This window comes from Pollicipes pollicipes, unplaced genomic scaffold (genome assembly GCF_011947565.3).
Source record: "Pollicipes pollicipes isolate AB1234 unplaced genomic scaffold, Ppol_2.1 Scaffold_5724;HRSCAF=6776_pilon_pilon_pilon, whole genome shotgun sequence".
In the NCBI taxonomy this organism is placed as follows: Eukaryota; Metazoa; Arthropoda; class Thecostraca; order Pollicipedomorpha; family Pollicipedidae; genus Pollicipes; species Pollicipes pollicipes.
Window position 1 is genome coordinate 9,055,023 of NW_023596746.1, and position 10,401 is coordinate 9,065,423.

General features: G+C 49.5%; 1 pseudogene; it reads left to right on the forward strand.

Moving 5' to 3' along the window:
- The first annotated feature begins 8,916 nt into the window (after positions 1 to 8,916).
- Positions 8,917 to 10,401, forward strand: part of LOC119102461 (zwei Ig domain protein zig-8-like) — an 85,061-nt pseudogene continuing 83,576 nt past the window's right edge.

The following is a 10,401-nucleotide window of genomic DNA, read 5'->3' on the forward strand; positions in this document are numbered from 1 at the left end:
CAAGGTCATATTTACGAGTGTTCAGCCACACCTATGTGATTCAGGTCATGAAAGCTTTCCAATTCCGTTTTCGCCACGGATCTGTCTACAGGCATGATACACGGATGGGCTACGCTGAAGTATGAGAGCAAATTGCAATGCTTATTTTCAAGAACCCACTTGCATGCGTCCGTTTCCCATATGAACAAGCCGGCATTATCCCATTTTTCTCCGTTGCAATGTTTGCAACGCCCTGTGTCTCACATCTGGCGTTCCTCGACTGAATGGGGAAATTGCATTTGCATTTGCATAACATATCAAAGCATAACGAGTGCATAAATTATCTTCAACGTAGCAAGCATGCAATTGCTTTAGAGGTAACCATTTTGAGACGGTACCTGAATATACAATTCGGGTCAGTAGCGGACGGAGGCTGCAATGCTTTAAGCGTGTGGATAAACGGGCGGGTGCAGCGTATGCGCAGCGGTTGGCGGAAGGCTACGGGTACGGCTGCACGGTATGGCTGTACGGGTAGAGGGCGGGCACGGCTCTACAAATTTTACCATAATAGAATGGATACATCAAGGGAGTGCGCTGTCCACGCTCCAGGACACGAAGACAAATATGACCCACATCCCGTATCCATAAGCATCTAGCAGTCGCACCATTAAGTCCCCTGGCGCCCACTTCTTAAAACGCTGAATTTGTTGGACATGCTCATGCTAATGTTAACAGTGGCTCCTGTCGCGGTCTACTGCCCTCTCAGCTCCCATCGCAGGCCCAGTGAACTCCCAGCTCCCATCGCGGGCCAGCTCCCATCGCAGGCCCAGAGAATTCCCAGCTCCCATCGCGGGCCCAATGAACTCCCAGCTCCCATCGCAGGCCCAGAGAATTCCCAACTCCCATCGCGGGCCCAATGAACTCCCAGCTCCCATCGCAGGCCCAATGAACTCCCAGCTCCCATCGCGGGCCCAATGAACTCCTAGCCCCTTCACGTGGCCTCTGCCCCCCCCCCCTCCCCCAGCACGTAATGTCGCGCCACTACTAACCACTAACAGTCTTTACTGCGGGCCCACCGACCCTCCCAACCCTCATCGCAGCGCCACTGACCTTCGAGCACGTGCACTCGGAGTGACCTCGGGGCGGCTCCGGACGGCTGGCAGCTGTAATGGCCCGAGTCGGCCGGCCGCGCTGCCCGGATCAGCAGGTAGCTGGACGTCACGTCTCCCTTGATGGTTACCACCGAGATGCCGCCGCGCGGAGAGTCGTAGCTGATGACCTGCGGCACCGGGTCCCCGCGTGGCCTTAACTGGGCACATTCAGTGGTATGAGTCGGTTCCAGCCACAATCTTGTGACTAAAATATGTAAGTGTTGGACGAGCGATGGCAACGCGGGAACTACTAATCAAAGTTTCTATACGCCATCACGGCCGAAAGAAGGCAGATTGCAAGGCTTGCGTTGGTGAAAAAGCTCGATGTAGGGGTTTGTTTGTAGGGGTTTGATGATGGCAATGTTTCAGATGATAAGTGTTAATGGAGCTAAAAGACCACGTGAAGAGACGAGGAACTTCTGCGAGAACTGAAAGACATCACAGCTGTCGCATTCACAGTCGTTCCATCAGATCAAAACGGCCAATGCTGGCAAACTAAGTGATTTATTGACCTAACCGCTTCGTTCACTTTGCGCTACACCATGAGAGACCATCTTAGCATGCAATGCGCGGTATGCGGAGTACGGAAAAAGCATCACCATCGTCATGTGTTCAGCTATGCGGGGCACACACCAGTGAAGAGGTGACTAAAGATGCATGCCCTCATATGGTTGAGATCAGGAACGCATAACACAAATGTATTGCACTACGACACTGAAGCGGCAACAACTCAGTGCGTTACCTTTCTGGCATGTCAGCTTACTTGACAAAGCAGGCTGATTTTTTATGTTTTTTTTTAGCTGCTTTGAGCGGATTTTTCTGGGTCAGATGAACTGGGAAACTTAATGAACCAACTTGACCTTCGATCCTGTATCATTCTGTCGGCGATGCGCTGTCGCGCCTATCTTCTTGACAATCATGACATACCCCAGCTGAAATACGCATGAGTGCCGTTTTGTTAGGCTTCAACGAACCACTTTAAGACACTGCTCCACAGTTGTGTGGGGTTTTTAACTGACAATGATATTTGGATGGCCATTTCCTGCTGTTCACAGCCGTGCCTTTTACCACACTTCAATCCTTGTTTCGGAGCTTGATGCACGCAAACTTCTGCAGCCTATGCGCCCCGCCCATTTATAAGTCCCCCAGGCATGAGCGATGTCATAATATCACACGAACAGCCCCTCGTTGGCTGTATTGTGTTCATGGTCACCACAAAATATCGTCGCCTAGAGATTCGTGGTTACAGTAACACAGCACAAAGTGTCGAAAGGAACGAAGCCCTCTGGCTGACAGTCAAATTATGCACCTAATTGCATGTCTCGAACACGGTTCAAGTAGTTTGACCTAGCCCTATCGGCCAGCAATAACCATTTCAGGGCTGTGGATGAAAATGAGTGAATAACGGTTGGGCAGAACTACATCCATCTGGGGTTTCACTCTTCCGAGACTTATCCCGCTCAGAAACCGCTCTTCGGAGTTTGTGCCCGGTGCTCGGACATGACCCCCCACCAGGAGCGCTTGGGATCAGTCATGGCTAGCGCATGTAGCCTGCCCCGGACGAACGGGGTGGGGGGGGAGGAAGGGGGGGGGGGTCATAAGGACGCAGGTTAAAGCGAGAGAGGACAGGGCGAATGCCTGGAACACTTGGTTGGTGTTGGCTACAACGTATATACCGTACGACACTCCTGCTATTCCATCAGACACATGTGGTAATTTCAAACATGTTTTTGTACACTTTTCCACAGTCGGCGACGCCAAGAGGCTGTGAGCCAGGGCCCGCTTCTTCTTTATCCAGCGTCTGCGCGTGTTCTCGCAAAGTGGCAGCGCAGCTGAAGCAGACGCTGACCAGCTGGGACCGTTTGGTCGGCAGCTACTGGTTCTGGCGCCAGTGGTGAAGCGAGGCAGGCTAGTATCTTCCCCTTCCTCCGCTCTGTTCTCCCCATTTTAGTTCTATGACCTGTTGTCTCATGTGTCTAGCCCCCAAAATGATATTGACCGGAAGCGAGATAAATACGACAGGCTAACAACTATTTTGTCGCGTGTATTTGCCGGCTTAAACTTAAGATATTACCTGAAACATTTAGTTCAGACCGTTGCTGTTAATTCGAGGCGCAAATCTAATCAGGCCAGCAGCGATCAACACTTTGGGATTTTGCGCGGCCATCCTCGCCGAAATGTTGGCGACGGTCAGTGAACCTCAGCTCATACAACTGCCTTTTGGCAAAAAGCCTTCTTAAGCTGCTGCTGTCCGCCTTACCACGGAACGGAATGGATCATCACGTCCCCTTCACATATGAGGCAGCCGATGCCCTAGATTACGAGACCCAATTTCGTGCCAAGGATGTCCCTTTGCTGGCTCAGGAGGCCCCTGTTTAAGGTTACGAGGCCCCATTTCTGAAACAGGAGACTACGCCTATGCATTCGATGGCCACGGTTCTGATCAGGATACCCTGTTTTGGGATAGCGAGACCCCTTGACTAGATTTGAAGGCTCCTGTCGGGAATTCGAAGCATCCTGTTTTGAATTAAAAAGCGCCTCTATATATCAGAAGACCCCTCTGGAGCAAATGACCCTGTCTTAAGTTAGCGAGCCCTAGTTTACTGGATAGTTAAAAGGATCCATTCTGGGGCCCTTAACTGTTGGCATTTTTTAGTCGGATATGATGCCCGCACTAATTTAATAACGAAGCAACGCCCTCGGTGCTTCTCCTTCTTGAATACGGCACTGTGCAGGACCCCTGTGAAGGAGCCCCATTTTGCCCTCGAAAACCCCGCCTCCATCTCAAAATACGTAGCGCCGCGTCTGGCTGGTCCCCGCTTCCGGGCTGGGTTATGGAAATGATAATGTTTGATAATAGGACTCAATATCTGATTTTTCGTTAGGAGGAATATTATTCTTATGCCAGAAATTAATTTTCTCCAATCTCCGCTTAATTCTTCGGAACTTTCGTGGATTATGTCTTCCCGTTCGGCTGAAAAGAACCAAAAATCATGCGTAAGTGTTGGTGTAGGATTGAAAGAAAAACAACAGTTGTTTGCCTAACTTTGAAAGTCTAACCTAATTCACCAAATACGGGCTTAAACGTCGCTTTTATCTGTTCAAAAATAAACACATCTTGGTACACTTTTCGAGTGCTGGCGTGACGTGGCACGAAGGCTACACAGATAGCACGACGAATACCTATGTCGTGTTGTCTCCTCTAGAAACGTCTCATCTGCCCAGTTTCAAACTCCTTAGCTGCGCCCTACACTGCTTGTCCCCACATCTGCCGCGCCACACATCCTTGTCTTCCGCTGACAACGATGTGGTGTTTGGGTCCGAGTTGCACCTCCTAGTCCATTTGTCCCGAGCTGAGACGGAGAAGAGGCTGGCCCCAGTCTACCCTCAAGTACATCCACAGCATCAGACACAGGCCCATGCACAGGCACATACAGGAATCAGACGCAGCAACAGGCCTACTGGACACAGCCAGAGCAACAGGCGAAGATACAACCACAGACAAATGACCGTATTCCTCGCAGGAAACGTCGAGCAAGGTCGGACGACCAGTCCGTTGATGACGTTATCCTCAACGAGATGGCACGTAAGCGTGCAGTGGGGCGTGATCCGAACTTCGCGTTCGCCCCCACGTGGCTGCAGAGCTAAGCACGCGTAATGCGGCCACTGCAGAGCGTCTTCGTTGTGCGGTGTTCCAACTTTTGAATGGTCAAATTGGATTCAGCGCGCCCTCGGCGCAGCTTTATGTCAACACTCATGTGGTGTCGCGTGCGTCTAGTACTGATCAGAAGTGCTCAACTAGTGGGTCGCGGTACAAGTGTGCTAAATTTCATTGTAATATTCCATTTCCGGTCCTGGTCTACACTCGTTGGTTACTGTTTGAACGTTCTGCTTCACCAATACACCAATACCAATATGAAAAGTGATCTATTTCATTACGAGTGATTACCACGAACTCAGAAGTGATACGCCCTGTGCATTTAGTATTTAGTCATTATATTTCGTTCCTTAAGCTTAATTACAACGTAAACGAAGGAACACATGACATTTTTGCATTTCCAAACCGAGGCCTGGGAAACGCTTCACACAATACAAAATGTTCACGTTCGCAAACAATTACTTTTTAAAGCGATCGAGCGCCGGGGCAGCTGCGTTTTATGCTATCAAAGGCGATGTCTGCACGCAACATGAATTACGCACCTATTGTTGCAAACACACAACCTCATACCGCCCAAATACTATCAACTCACAAAAACGTCACAAAACGTTCTCCATTAGCTATAAAATCAAGAAATGCGCGGCGACACGGTGCGGGTCGGCCAGCTCAGTCGACCACTATCAGCAGGCGCAATGCCACTGCGAGCCAGCACATTGATCTCGCCAAACAGCTGATCGCCGGCACACATCACGAACTGCGGATCGACCCGCTCGCGGAGCAGCTGTAGCATCCCCCATGGACGTGGCCAGCATTCCGACCTGTGGCCATTCCAGCATCGCGCGAGCCGGTTGCAGCTCGCAGGCGGCGACGTCAAGCGCAGATTGGCACAACGTAACAGCGGGTTAGCCATTCCACTCGAGCCTGACGCCATGGAACGCTGCCCTCACTGAGTAAGTACCTCTTGCAAAGGCGTCACGCACCTGAGCGGCCTGCATGGTAATAATTAGGCATCGATCCCAGGTTACGAATGTCGGCAGACACCGGCCACCTCACCGCGCTCTTTCCGTTCTCAGCAAGCTGTGTGAGCCGGGTCGTGCCGGGTCCGGACGCCGCTGCAGGTCCTTGTTGCGCAGGTAATTGTCCGAGTGCAGGACACGCGCGGGCCTGCGCCAGCATGCCGCAAGCCACTAATGGTGTGAGCTGTGCATACTGTTTAGAAAATGGATGTTGTGACCAGGTTTTTTACTGATGTCCCATTGTGATGTTTAGAATAAGGACATTGTTGCGGCTGCTATTGACATTGATGAAATCATGTTGGTTTGATATTTATACATAGATAAAGGCGCTCGATGAACTTGTCATTGTTGAGTTTCTAATGTAAACTGCTTGCTTGCCTCCAGTGGTGGTCAATGGAAACTTCTAACCCTTTGAAAATAATTCATCTGTTCTTAAACAAAAATGGCCGGAGCGGTAGCTATTTACGCTGTAGGTTCACAGCTAGTTTCTTAAATCTGCCCATGATTATTGAATGGCTCAAAGATAAGAGCAGGTTGAGACAACGAGTCTTAATCTCTGCATACACCAAGATGACTTGATACCAGATTTAAAGCAAGTATATTGGATACCTGTGGAATAAGAAGTCTAGAAACATGCATCGCACGACTAGCTTACTGTATGTCACGTTGACGTAGTATGTCATCTTGGTGTCCCACCCACATCGCGAACTACTTACCACCTAAAAAAAACTTGCAGCTGACTTTCAGATGCATAACCCGAGCAAGGAAGGACGAAAAAATGATTAACGCATTGATCGTGCGGAATAAACAACCTATCAGGTTCACCTGTGACATGACCTTGTCCCATTATGACATCAGCATGTTAGTAACATAACACTCATTTAGCCAGAGAGCATATGCGATTTGAAATGGATTGAACACGCTCAGTTGGCCCAACCCTTGTGAACAGCCTGTAAAGGTCTGCAGGCCTTTGACATGACGTGGGCTCTTCCTGTGACTATGATTTCTCGTTTTTATTCCTTTAAAGATGAATCCATTAGTTCTTGTCTGTGCATGCCTTTTTTGGAAATTAAGTATTTTGTCCTGGGGCTTGTTTCCCGGCGTTTCAGCCAAAGCGCTCAGCTTGGACGTCAGTCAATTAATGTATAACATGCTTTGAAGCTGATATTATATGATCCTCGGGGAAGAAACAGTCTCGTTATGATCCAACCACAAATATTCGAGGTCTTGCAGTCTTTAAACCATTTCAAAGAGCTGGGGAAACTGCGGTGTGCATCTATTGGCCGTTGACCAGAAAGTGCCGGGTACACTTGTGACGTCATCAGTCGAGAGCAGCGGAATTCAGCCGAACGGTCATGCCTTCAGTTCTCAGGCCTCGTGCGGAACTAACGCTGGTGCGCCGCCGGCTCGGACTCCCGTTTCTATAGCGCGAGAGTGCAGTATTTGCCACTGCAGCAGTTCACGGATTGGATAAATTTACGGAATGCGGATTAATCCGCGGGCTGAATTGGACCGGATCAGATTTTTTTTTTGATTTTTGGATTAGGACCGGACAAAATTTTCAAATTCAGTAATAAGCATTGCAAATCAATCAGCTACATACTATCACTACTTACTAGTTACGTACTGTTGTCAAAATACCTAGTAGTATTTGTTTGTAACTGCGTGAATGTGACTTCATATAGCTGTGCGATGCACGATTACAAATAGAAACAGCTGTCGTATTTAACAGCAAAGGCAAAAAGGTGACTTGGCAGCCCAACATTTCGGCAATATGATTACAAAATGACCTGCTTCATTACACCCAAGAAATAGCAGGTACCGAGGCAGTGGACGGTCGCATGAAAGTGCACTGGTAGGGTGTTGTTTAATCACGCAGCTTAGTACAAAGAAATACCGTGAAGTGGCCTCCGTTGTCGCGCGAGTACACGATCGGCAATTTTCATAATACCTTACGCTGGCGTTCGGTGGCAGTGAAACTGTTGTTAGCTTGGGTCAGATGTCGACTAACGAAGCGTATTGTAATAATTAGCGTATTGCTATTATTCCTTTATTTGCCAGTTGTTGCAAATCGGCGTGCTGTTGGATTCAGCTCGCCCTCGACCGGTGGGACAGCTCTGTCCTAACCGCGCCGCTTTACCGTATCCGGCCGTCGCGCAGCCAATAGGAGTTTTTGCGGGCCGTCCGCCTTCCCTGCCTCGCTAACGGCGCTGAGGACGTGGATATGGAACTTCGCTGTGAAACAAAGTGACGCCGATTTCGTCCGGAAGATGCTGCGGAGCTTCCTACAGAAGCCCGACGGCGGCTGCATTGCGTTCTGATGTTCCACGGTATCGAGGTAATCTGTGCGGCAAAATGAGTGACACGTGCGGTTCGGCACTACCGGCCACTGGACGCGTCACGAGATACCCTGCGCCGTGTTGAGTCCGAGAGCAATCGTAGCCTATGAAAGGAAAACTAAATTATTACGAACATAACGCATGTTTAGCTGTCACAAAAGTGGCGTACATCCATGCGATTGTCCGCAGTGTGCTCACCTAACTTTTGAGAAAAAAATGTATTTATTTTGTTCGGGTGGGAGGACAATCGGTTCTGTCCAGGTTTAAAACTCACAGAATATCAATACCCCACTTAAATATTTTGTATGCCCTGTCTCTGGGATTCTGGTGGCTTGTAGCATGCACACGCGCTCACACACGCACGACAGACTCCACTTTTTCGCTGTCTTGCGAGACGTTTTGGACGACGCGCTTGTCAGTAGGCCGGACGTGACACGGGTACACACAGCGGGCATATGGCGACTTATTTGGCCCCGTGGTCGGGGGACTGCTGCGGTGTCCCAAAATGAGGCGGTGCCCTCCGAGGACGACTCGCCGGTCCGAGGCCGCATTTTGAGGTAGACCATGCACATGAGCGCACCTTCAACGGCGCCGGTTGGAGCTATTGTTCGTCCTTTCACAAGGCGACCATTCCCCATTTGCTGCTGTTCCCTGGGCTAGAGGCGCTTGAAAAACCATACCAAAACCAGCCTTGAACCATGAAATTCACAGCGCTATTAACACGCATCAACGAGCGGGCCCTTTGGTGTAAAAAACATTCACACAGGTCAACCATGTCAAATCGATCGTCGGCGAAGGAGTCACCGCTGTTCTTCACTTCGGTCACGGCAGCGAAGAAAGATCTGCTGAAGGAGCTGGTGCTCAAGGTGGGTGCTGCTGGTGTCAAAGTCGTCGCGGCGGTATCGGGCCTCGGAGAATCTAATCGCGGACTGAGGACGTCGCCCGGGAACTCCCAATACGGCAACCCGCATTTCCGCAACCAGGCTGGCAAGAGCCGGTCAACAATCTCGCCGACCGTTTGATACCCGCTTTATCGCAGCGGTTGGCCTGGGTCGCGTGAAATAGTGGCTGAAGATGAAGGACTGTCGTACATGGCAGTGCTTTCGTTTCAAAGGGCTTCTTGGCCCATGTTGCGTTCTTGAGGAGCCTGATCATATCGGTAAATGAAGTACGGATCGACAACGTGCATCCTTTAAAATAATCAATACCTACTCCACATTGAATCCTGTCGTCGGCAATCCTTTGTGCGTGCAGCTGAAGACAGGTTGCAGGTAAAAGTCGCAGGCACTCATATTTTCGATCACTAATCTCCCTTCCCGCTATCTGGCTTCCTTGTGCTATACACCGCGCACGTGTAGGGAAACGAATATGCTTACAATAGTTCACATAAAATAAAGTGCGGAATTCGTGGCTGGTGCAATTACTGCACATAGAAACACGTTAAAAACCGTTACTTGTAGTCTATATAAAGTGATTTGCCGCATCCCCACCAGTCCCGACCATGTCATGAGCAAACCCGTGTACGTTTTCATGTTACCTAGCAATGCAGATTTCCGTACGTCTACACCAATAAACTCACTCCGGTCGCATCTGGATGTTGGCGGATGTGCCCCACCTTCACCAGCTGCTCCGCGGCCACCGGTTTGACAACGGCCTGTGCCATCACGACGGCGGTCTAATCAATAAGCTGCTGTCCGCTGACAGGATGGCCATCGATGACGACAAAAAGCTCGGGATTCTTCAAGCTTGGCATTGGCAGCCATCTGGAGGTACGGACAGTTTTTCCCAGTCGTAATATGATAGCTGTCTAGTTGCATCATGCCTCTTCTGGGGTTCGTTTGCGTTAAGTTAATCCACGTATGTTAGGCTTGCGTAAAGCGGATTTGAACTATGCATTCTTTGTTAATGTTTGAAGGCATTGTTCGTAACGGCTTCGTCGGTTGCCGTCATATTTTGCCGTCAGGTGCAATTAACGGTCGGAATTTTCAACATTATTAGGAAAAGCATAACGTTCTTGTCAAGCCAAAACAATCTGTTGTGAACTTGTGAGAATGATCCATTTTACAAATGATATGGCAGTCTTCAGATAGGGAAATAATCATTGATATTCGATTTATGAAGTGACGCAGTGACATTAAACTTTTCCCGAATTGACTGCAAATTGCCCTTATTTCCAGATTAGCGGGTCATTACAGTAGATGTGATTTTTATAATGTGACGTTTTGGCCTTTTATCACTGATAAATGGGCAGGCCCGTC